Below are 8,659 nucleotides of genomic sequence, written 5' to 3'. Positions count from 1 at the left end.
AACACTGGTGATCTCTTCCAGATGATCATTTACATGATGGTATCTCGCCGTCTGTGGATCATGTGACTTACGGTATGCGTTGCGATGTTCCAGTCATCATTCTTTTGTCCTGGCGTCGTTTCCATCCTCTCGTAGCCCTTCACATCCACTCTTCACTTCGACCGCACGATCGCCCACGGGATTTACACGGCTCTCCGCTTTCATAGGCGAACAAAACAAATAATGTTCTAACATCTCGAAGTGTGCGTGTTCCGTATACAAGTTATTGTTCTATAGCTGCGCCAGAGCGGAAACCGGTCACGCTCAAAGTCCCATTAATCACCCTTGCACCCAAAAGGCACACTAGGCCAGCAGATGGGACCTTAAGCGTGTAACGCTAAACCACAATGCCTCGCCACTTATGAACATTGTCCATCCTCCATCGATCACGCATCTGGATCCTATTGTCTCGTGCCCCAACATCAGACAGTCATCTGGATCCCATGGTCAAAAAGGGAGGGAACGGCGGGGAAGAGGGGCACTCCGGTTACTGGTAGAGTAATTAATCATAACCATATTGGAAGTGGGATGAGGCAATGACAGAGTCGGACCACGGGGCAGAAGGATAACGGCCGCTCCTTCGAGTCTGGGGCGTCAAGATTGAGGGGCTGAAGCCAATAGGTGAAAACAAAGTCGGGATAAAAGCTTGGAGGGCAGCACCTGAGGTGTAACTGAGAAGTTTAGGCGAATTAGAGCAAATCTCTGTTTTAGATTAGCATAAGCAAGCGATCACCTGAGTCTAAGCTGCTATGCCCAGACGTGGGACGGGAGCTGCAACCGCTGCAAGGATCTGCATGCTAGGAATTCGAGTCATCGGTGCACACTCGTCTGTCCAGAGCTGCCTGCATACTGTATGTGCAGATGGAACACATTGGCCGCACATGTGAACATGATGGCTTCCACATTTTATGAAGTATAAGTGAATCGCATGTGATTCCGCTGTCTGTTCTGGAATGTGCACTTACACTGAGTGAGTGAGTCTGCAAATGCATGCCGACAAGGAACGGACAAACATTTAGATAGTTGTCAATGATGTCATTGAAACTGTGATTATAGCTTCTTCGCTAGCTGGTTGCGCATTCAAACCGAGCTAAGGGAACCAATCGACTTTAACGTATATACTGCGTTTCACCTACGCAAGAGCCGATGCAGTGTGCAGTTGATTATTGAACCCAGCTGGACGTACCCTCAAGCTTACGGTGTAAAGATCCCCTCCTCAAATGTAAGCCGTAAATAAAAGCTGTGTGTCCGATAGGATTTTTGCAGGAAAAATGAATGATGGTTGAGATGCTTACGAACACAGAGAACAAAGCTGTGCCGAGGCCTCTCATTTTCCCCTTTATTGCATGTATAGTTTGACCATTATATTTAGCTCTGGCTAATTTAGCTCATTAAATATATTGATTTCGTAATAACATATTGATGCTGATTATTCTGTCTGTTGCAGTATTTATTTCATGTTGCTGTTTAAGCTCATACTCCATTTCCCTATTAGAGTCCAGTCTTTGCAGGTTCACCATCTTTATCAAATAATCAGCCTCATTAGTCTCAGCAGAGTCATCAGCCGCCACCATCACCAATAAGAGCTTCCTTGACTCCATTGGGGGTTTATGTTGCCACATCTCAGGGTAAATAACCTACGATTGCAATCTTCCTTAAAAGCAGCGAAGATCACATAAGTATTAATCGTCTTGAACAAAAATAATGCCTTATTAGTTATTATCGAACGTAAACGGTAGATCCTACAGGGATGTCATTGTTACATTTTTGTCCGAGCATTGTGGTCGTTATTAGCGCAATCCTGTAATTGCTCCTGTCCTGCAGTGGTAAAGAAAAATCCTTATAAAGAGTCTAGATCATGATCTGGATCGCCACCAAAAGCGGACTGTTCTTTGGGTCATACTCTAACCTCATAAAACATAACCTCCTTGACAGGGGCGAAACTCTGACAGACATTTGGCTTAATGCTTGTAGGTGGATAATATATAATAAAAAATCATCTAACATTTAACAAAGATGAAGACAAAGGAAAGAGAACTGTTGGTGTCAGCAAACATAGAGACAAGGAGATGGAGGAAAGTTTCTCTTTGAAGGCTGAGTTTCAGTTATTTAGCATAAGTGTTGGGACTTGAAGCAGCTGGGAAAATAAAGGAGGTGTAATTGTAGTCTCGAACATGGAACTGCTGAAGCAAGGAGGAATGACGGTCCTCGCAACTTGTGGCAGAACAAAAGAGGAACTTTTGAAAGGCAAAACTGAAAATCAATAAATCTGTCTTGTGATTTGAGCAAGCCTCTCCAGATGCTCGATTCCAGACAAAACTCTAAAATATCTGCTTCTTCTTTCCCTTCTTTCTCCACCTCTGTTCACAAAAATGCCGGCGCCTGACCAAAGGAATTTGTGAAAAGAATGGGGTGTGTGATTTAAAAGCTCTTCCAGAACCTCATCCCCTATCATTGAGGTCTTCAGAATCCAATCACTATTATAGAATATGCTCTGTATTGTGTACTGGATGCCTGAAAGCAGATCACAATCAGTTTATACCAGCGTTTTCCTGGTGAGATGGCCAAACCATCGAAGCCTCCATTGGGCAATAGGCTGGGATTTGCTTGGTTCTTTGCCTTACAGTCCGTATCCTCCAAATGGGAATCTGCCATCCTGTCGGCTACCGGACGTCCGAACCACAAACCGGACCTTCCGCTCCGCCCTGAGCGGGTTCTACGGACAAACACCAAACATTTGGTTCCGTCTTTGATGTGTGGATCAGAGCAATCAATGCTGAGATTCATGGGATGAAATAGGGTCTCCTGCTGTGTGTGGCTTCGACTGTAAGAATCCAGGATGACTCATTATGCCCCCCCCCCGGCCCCTCATTCAACTCTAACTCCCATCAGACGCCCCCAATCCTGTCCTGGCACCTCTCCTTCTGTCCCGTTCGGGGTGATAAGATCCAATTAAGACTGCCTTCATTCAGAGTTCACACACATGCAGCATTACATGTCCACACACACACACATGCACACACACACGCACACACACACACACTGGTCAGGTGCCGTAGACAGAATTCCCCGGTGTGATTGGGCTTAGTGAGCCATCTCCTCTCTCCAACCTGTCGCCAGTAGCTCTGCTTGGCCTTAACACCCAGCCAGCTGGCAACACAACACCACTGTCTGTGTCCCTGTATGTGAGACAGCCAGTGTGTGTGTGTCGAATTACTCTTTCACATAGATCCACACTGTGCGTGTGTGTGTGTATGTGTGTGTCTGCTGTCTGCAGCCCCTAAAGCTGTGTGGATTAGTGACTGGACCCCACTACAGCATGACAAGGCTTTTGTCTCTGGAGCCCAGAGGTTTTATGGCTGAGCACACTCGTGTTTGTGTGTGTGTGTGTGTGTGTGTGCGGCGCACGTTTCCGTGCAGCTGTGTGCGATGCATCGAGCAGGATAGTCTTGTCTTTAATTTCCAACCCGTTTTTTTGACTAATCATAGTGTGAAGAATAGAAAAGGGAAAAAAAGAGAGGCTTGTGGTTTGGAGGCAGGCGTGTCACCATGTTTGCTTGTGTGTGTGTGTGTGGTTGTTGTTATTTAGTAATTTTATTTACTCCCACTAGTAGAGAGGCTGATGCTGAGTGGTTGTGTAAATGTTCACCAATGTGCAGGAAAGAGGAGAAATTTAAACCGATATGCACTTCCCACTCCGGACACTTAATCTTAAGGTCTTTTCTCTTGTAGAAAAAAAAAAAAGCAACACATCTGGAAGGTACAGACAACGCTTCCATTATGAGGCAGTGCCGCAATCAGCATTTTGTTATCACAATGTTTGGTATTTTCCTGACCTTGAAACATGCTCTGTTGGGTATTTTGTTCCCAGCGGTCCGCAGGTGTTCAGGAAAAGGCCCACACGGGGACGATTCCTCCTGCCAAGATTGTGAGGCTTTGACCTGAGAATCCACAGAGAGCAGACCTCAACCGAGCACCTCAGTCCAGGATCTCTTCTGGATCATCATCACACTTTTGTCATTTGTTCCCGGTAACATCCCCAACATTTAGTGGAAATGTCATCAAAATACGGCTGTAACTTATTGATTTATGTTGCTAACAGGCAAACGAACAAACAGTTTAATTGTTTTCTCTCACTGAGGTGAACTGGAAGGAAGCTTTCTGACTTTAGGTTCACTGTAGAAATGACTCCGATAAGAAGGAGGACAGCATTCAAACCTCCGACACTCAGCTCCCTCTTCACCTCCGCCGTGGTAAAGGGCTCCCATCAACCTTTATGTGGGAAATCGGATCTTTCAGCACCTTCACGCTCACAGTTTTCAACTTTCTTCCAGCCGGAGAGGAAACTACTCACTGCTGAGGAATAAACACATTTATAGTTGTGGCTTCTGTCAATAGAAGCGTCCAATCAAGCCCAGAGCCATGTGACCGGGGCAGATATATCTCACACATTTCGACCTGTAGATTACCAATCTGTCGGGAGTCAGCTCAACTTCATCATCCTCTTCCACTAGTCTCAGCAGAGTCATCAGCCGCCGCCACCAACGGTACCCGCAGCCTTTGATTTTCCTTCCAGAGAACATTCCCCCAATCACAATCGGCCTGAAGACTCCAAGCAACCTTAGTGGAACTTTGCGTTTAGGGTGTTTTACATGCTAAACTTATCCGGTAATAATAATAGCGAGACATAATATTGTCGCAAGTGTTGGAAAGCAAAGCGGGAGTGTTGGAGAGTTCTGCTTCTATAAAGTTCTCTTTATATTGCATTGTCTGACAAAATGGTCTCCAGACTTCCTTCCTGCTTGTTAATCTCTTGGAGGAACAACTTATTTTTAAGGTCTAATTATAATTGCATCAGATTCCACCCAACTACGCAGGACTGTGTTTTAATTATTTTTGTCTCGGATGCCGTCGTTCCACTGTGGTGTGGGAGAATTTTTCTCCAAACCTATAAAACCTACATTGAAACTGGCCTCGCCCTGTCTGTAATCATAACGGAGAACATTTCACAAGTATGACTTTCGGGGGGAGAGTTTAAGTGTCCCCTCATGGTCAGAACCTGTTCCGATGGCATTTCCACATAACTGATTTTTCCAGCTTTCGTGCCAGCTGGAATGTGTGGTCAGTTTTGGCTTTTTGCTGAAAGCAAAAAAGCTCCTCCAAAGCCACAGACAAAGCCACAGCAGGTGGATGGGTAGCAGGGTGGAGGAGGAGGACGGAGGGGGTGGGGGGGTTACAGAGGTCTCAATGCCTCTCCTCATCACGCTCCTCGACTCTGAAGAAAAGGCTGATTAATCGGAGCCTAATAGGATGGAGGGGCCACGCTCACCCTTTTAGCGGCGCCGGCGGAACACCGGCCGACCGGCGGGAGAGAAAAACGTGAAAAGATCTGTGGAATTCTGGGAAATCCTCCACGTTGACACAATGATTTTAATTGTCAAGGCTGAGATGTGAATTTGATAGAAAGTGAGTCCAGATCAAAATAACGTGCTGAAAGACGCAAAACATTTGTCTGCAGGCTTGTGGCGATGAGCGAACCCTTTCTCATTCTGCAGACGTGAATTTGAAAATATCGATGAAAGCAGCTTTAGAGTTGGAGATTTGGGATGTAATTTCTCAGAGAAAGTTGGAAAAATAAAACCACTCTTAACCTCAATGAAATAGATTAGCAGCGGTCGGACGAGGGCTTTGCTAACTTGGAGTTTTCCTTTAACCGGTAATGGAAAGATTGCTGAGCAACATTTTAGTTGATCAACTATTTGCTGAGGCAGCGTCGCTGGCTGAAGGTGGCAGCGGGAGCCCGAGGGCGACCCGTTGATTGCTGCAGTTCCTGGAACGCCTGCCAGGCTTTGTAATGGACGCCTTTCGGGCCCTCTCAACCAAGCTCAGTCTGGCCCTTAGCAAAGGCCTCTGGGAGCCCGCCATTGACTCCCCATTGTCCGTATAGGTGTGTGTGTGTGGGCTGTGTGTGTGGGGGGGGGGGGGGGTCATGGAGGCCTCCTGGGGGCCGGTGACTCCTCTTTGTCTCCGGTTGGCCTGCTGTCTTTGTTATGACAGTTGGACTGCTTTTATACAGACTAAATCACCACTCAGCTGTTCATTTACTGGACTAACCCCAGACAGTCCTTGTGACACCTAACACACACACACACACACCCTACACACACACACACACACCTACACACGCACACACACACACCTCTTTTACTTCACTGCATCGCTCTCTTTCACCGGAAAACATGTTCAAACTCAACGTGTGAAAAACTCTAAAAGAGAAAAGAGGATCAAATGAAAAGGAGGATGAGGAGGAAGGGTAAGAGTGCATTGGGGGGGGGGCAAGGGGCATTTGACCTCTGAACTTTGTGTAATGACTGGGGCGCTGGAGGGGTCAAGGGATGCAACAACCGAGGCTAATCAGTAACTATTGGCTAGATATGATGCACAAATGGAAAGAAGAGAAGCACAACAAAGTTCAGTCCGATTGAAATTGGATTTATCCGACAGGAAACGATCCCGTCCTGCAGAGCAATAAATGAGAGTAAATTACAAATCATTTAGTAAATGCAGTAGTTTAGGAGCAGCAACCATGTGGGCCGATCAGGAAGAAAAATAAAACTGAAGCAAAGGAATGATGTGAAACTACAATGAAAAATCAATAAAGCAATAAATAAAAATCAGGAAGCAGAATCGACAAATCAGACGTCACCTTGTCCTTTCCTCTTCTATAAGGAAGAAAATAATGTGTGACTTGAAAGCGGCACTTTATTCTGATTGTGATGCTGTTGTTGCACCAAATGATCCTACTGGTCAATCACTTTCACTTAATTGGAAGAAAATGAGACTTTAGGATTATTCATTGTAAGAAATGACTTCTCTTGTGGTGAAAGGGCGCATGATGTCACCGACCATATCTACAGTCAATATTGAACAGTATTGATCCAATTCAAAGACAAAGGACTGGAAGAGTGTGTGTGTGTGTGTGTGTGTGTGTGGGGGGGGGGGGGTTAACCTTTTCTACTTTCTAATCATTTTCTGGAGGAACCTTCATAGAACCCAGACAGACAAGCAAACATCTGTCTGTCTGTAGAACAGTTTGCACATACAGAAAGGTTTGTTTTTTTGCGTCAAAATAAAGTAGATAATTTTTTTTTTTTTATCATGTTTATGTTTTAGAATCTCACAATTGAATAAAAAAAAATAACAATTTATTGGAATTCACACCAAAATGTAATCGGGACTCGCGGGGGGACAAACGGAGGAGAGAAAACAGAAAAGAGGAAGTTTTACGTTGTTAAATCTTGAATCTTGTGCTTTACACAGAAAACCTCTGAAAACCTTCACCAACATTGTGAAACATTTTGTCCTCCTCTTCATCGGCGCCATCGTGTTCAGGCGACACACATTACAGACGTTTATGCACAGCATCGCCTGACTTAGCTGCAGGAAGGAGAACAAAAGTTGTTTTTTCTGTGCCTTAAAGCTGATGAAGATGCTGCAGAAAGGAAGATCTGTCAATGGTCCCGATGGAGAGACGAGGGAAACTTCAGGAAGCCTCAGAATGAACCTTCATCCTCCTCATCCTCTTCTTCAAACATCTTCCATCCCTTCGTGTCTCAGACGGCATGAAATATGAGCTGCATCTCCAGAGGAAGAGACAATTCCTGAAACATCGTATCTCTTCCAGGTGTCACACACACACACTGTCTGTTCGTGTGTGTGTGCAAATGTGTGTGTTATTTGTGCACGACTGTGTGTGTCGCCGGTAAGTAAATGTTAGATGGCTGAGCAGCATTAGTGTTACCGGGGTGATGGCACAGGAGCAATATAAAACCTGTGCTCTCCCGAATGCCTTTGTGCGTGTGTGCCAGCTCCCGTTGCCATGGGGATCGGGGGGTCGTTGGGGGTAACACGTCCTGACTAAGACCTTTTCTCTCATGACCCCTTTTGAGTGTGTTTCGGTCCGGTGAGAAAACACACCGTCCATACCTTTTCGCACACATGCACAGTGTGTGTGTGTGTGTGTGTGCATGTGTGTGTGTGCGTGCTTCCATGTTTGTGAGCAGCAGAGGATGCTTCAGGATGCAAAAGATCCAGAAGTGTGACTCAATGTTTGCTCACAAAGGATAGAAAAATACAAAAGTGCAATGCAAACGCAAAATAAATCATTTCTAGTTTCTAGTTTCTACAGGATTCTTCTTTATGATATTCGTTTCATTTGGTTCTGGCCTGGCAGCTTTCATGTGCGTCTCTGATGCGAATCGGCTCATGAACTTCCTTTTGCTTGATGGTAAACATTTCTCTGAGCCGTCGGTTACAGACCATTTTCTATTTATTCTCGTCAGCTTGACCGATGGACCTCCAGCGCTCGATTAAAGCTTCTTCTGTCCGATAAAAAAAAAAAAAAAAAGTCCCACGCTTCCCTGCATTTTCAGGAAACATTTAATTATCATCCAGCTACTGACTTAAAACACATCCCGACACGACAACGAGCGTCTCTGAGCATCATGTTCTAATGCATGTCAGATCCATGCTTCCTGGTGGTTGACCTTCACCTGCCCTTCACCTGTTCACCTGTGACTCCCGGAAAAATGATGCTGAGCCTGGTGCCGGTTCCGTCCGT

This window comes from Brachionichthys hirsutus, chromosome 8, assembly GCF_040956055.1.
Source record: "Brachionichthys hirsutus isolate HB-005 chromosome 8, CSIRO-AGI_Bhir_v1, whole genome shotgun sequence".
NCBI lineage: Eukaryota > Metazoa > Chordata > Actinopteri > Lophiiformes > Brachionichthyidae > Brachionichthys > Brachionichthys hirsutus.
The sequence above is the reverse complement of the archived record's forward strand: the minus strand, read 5'-3'. Positions refer to the sequence as shown.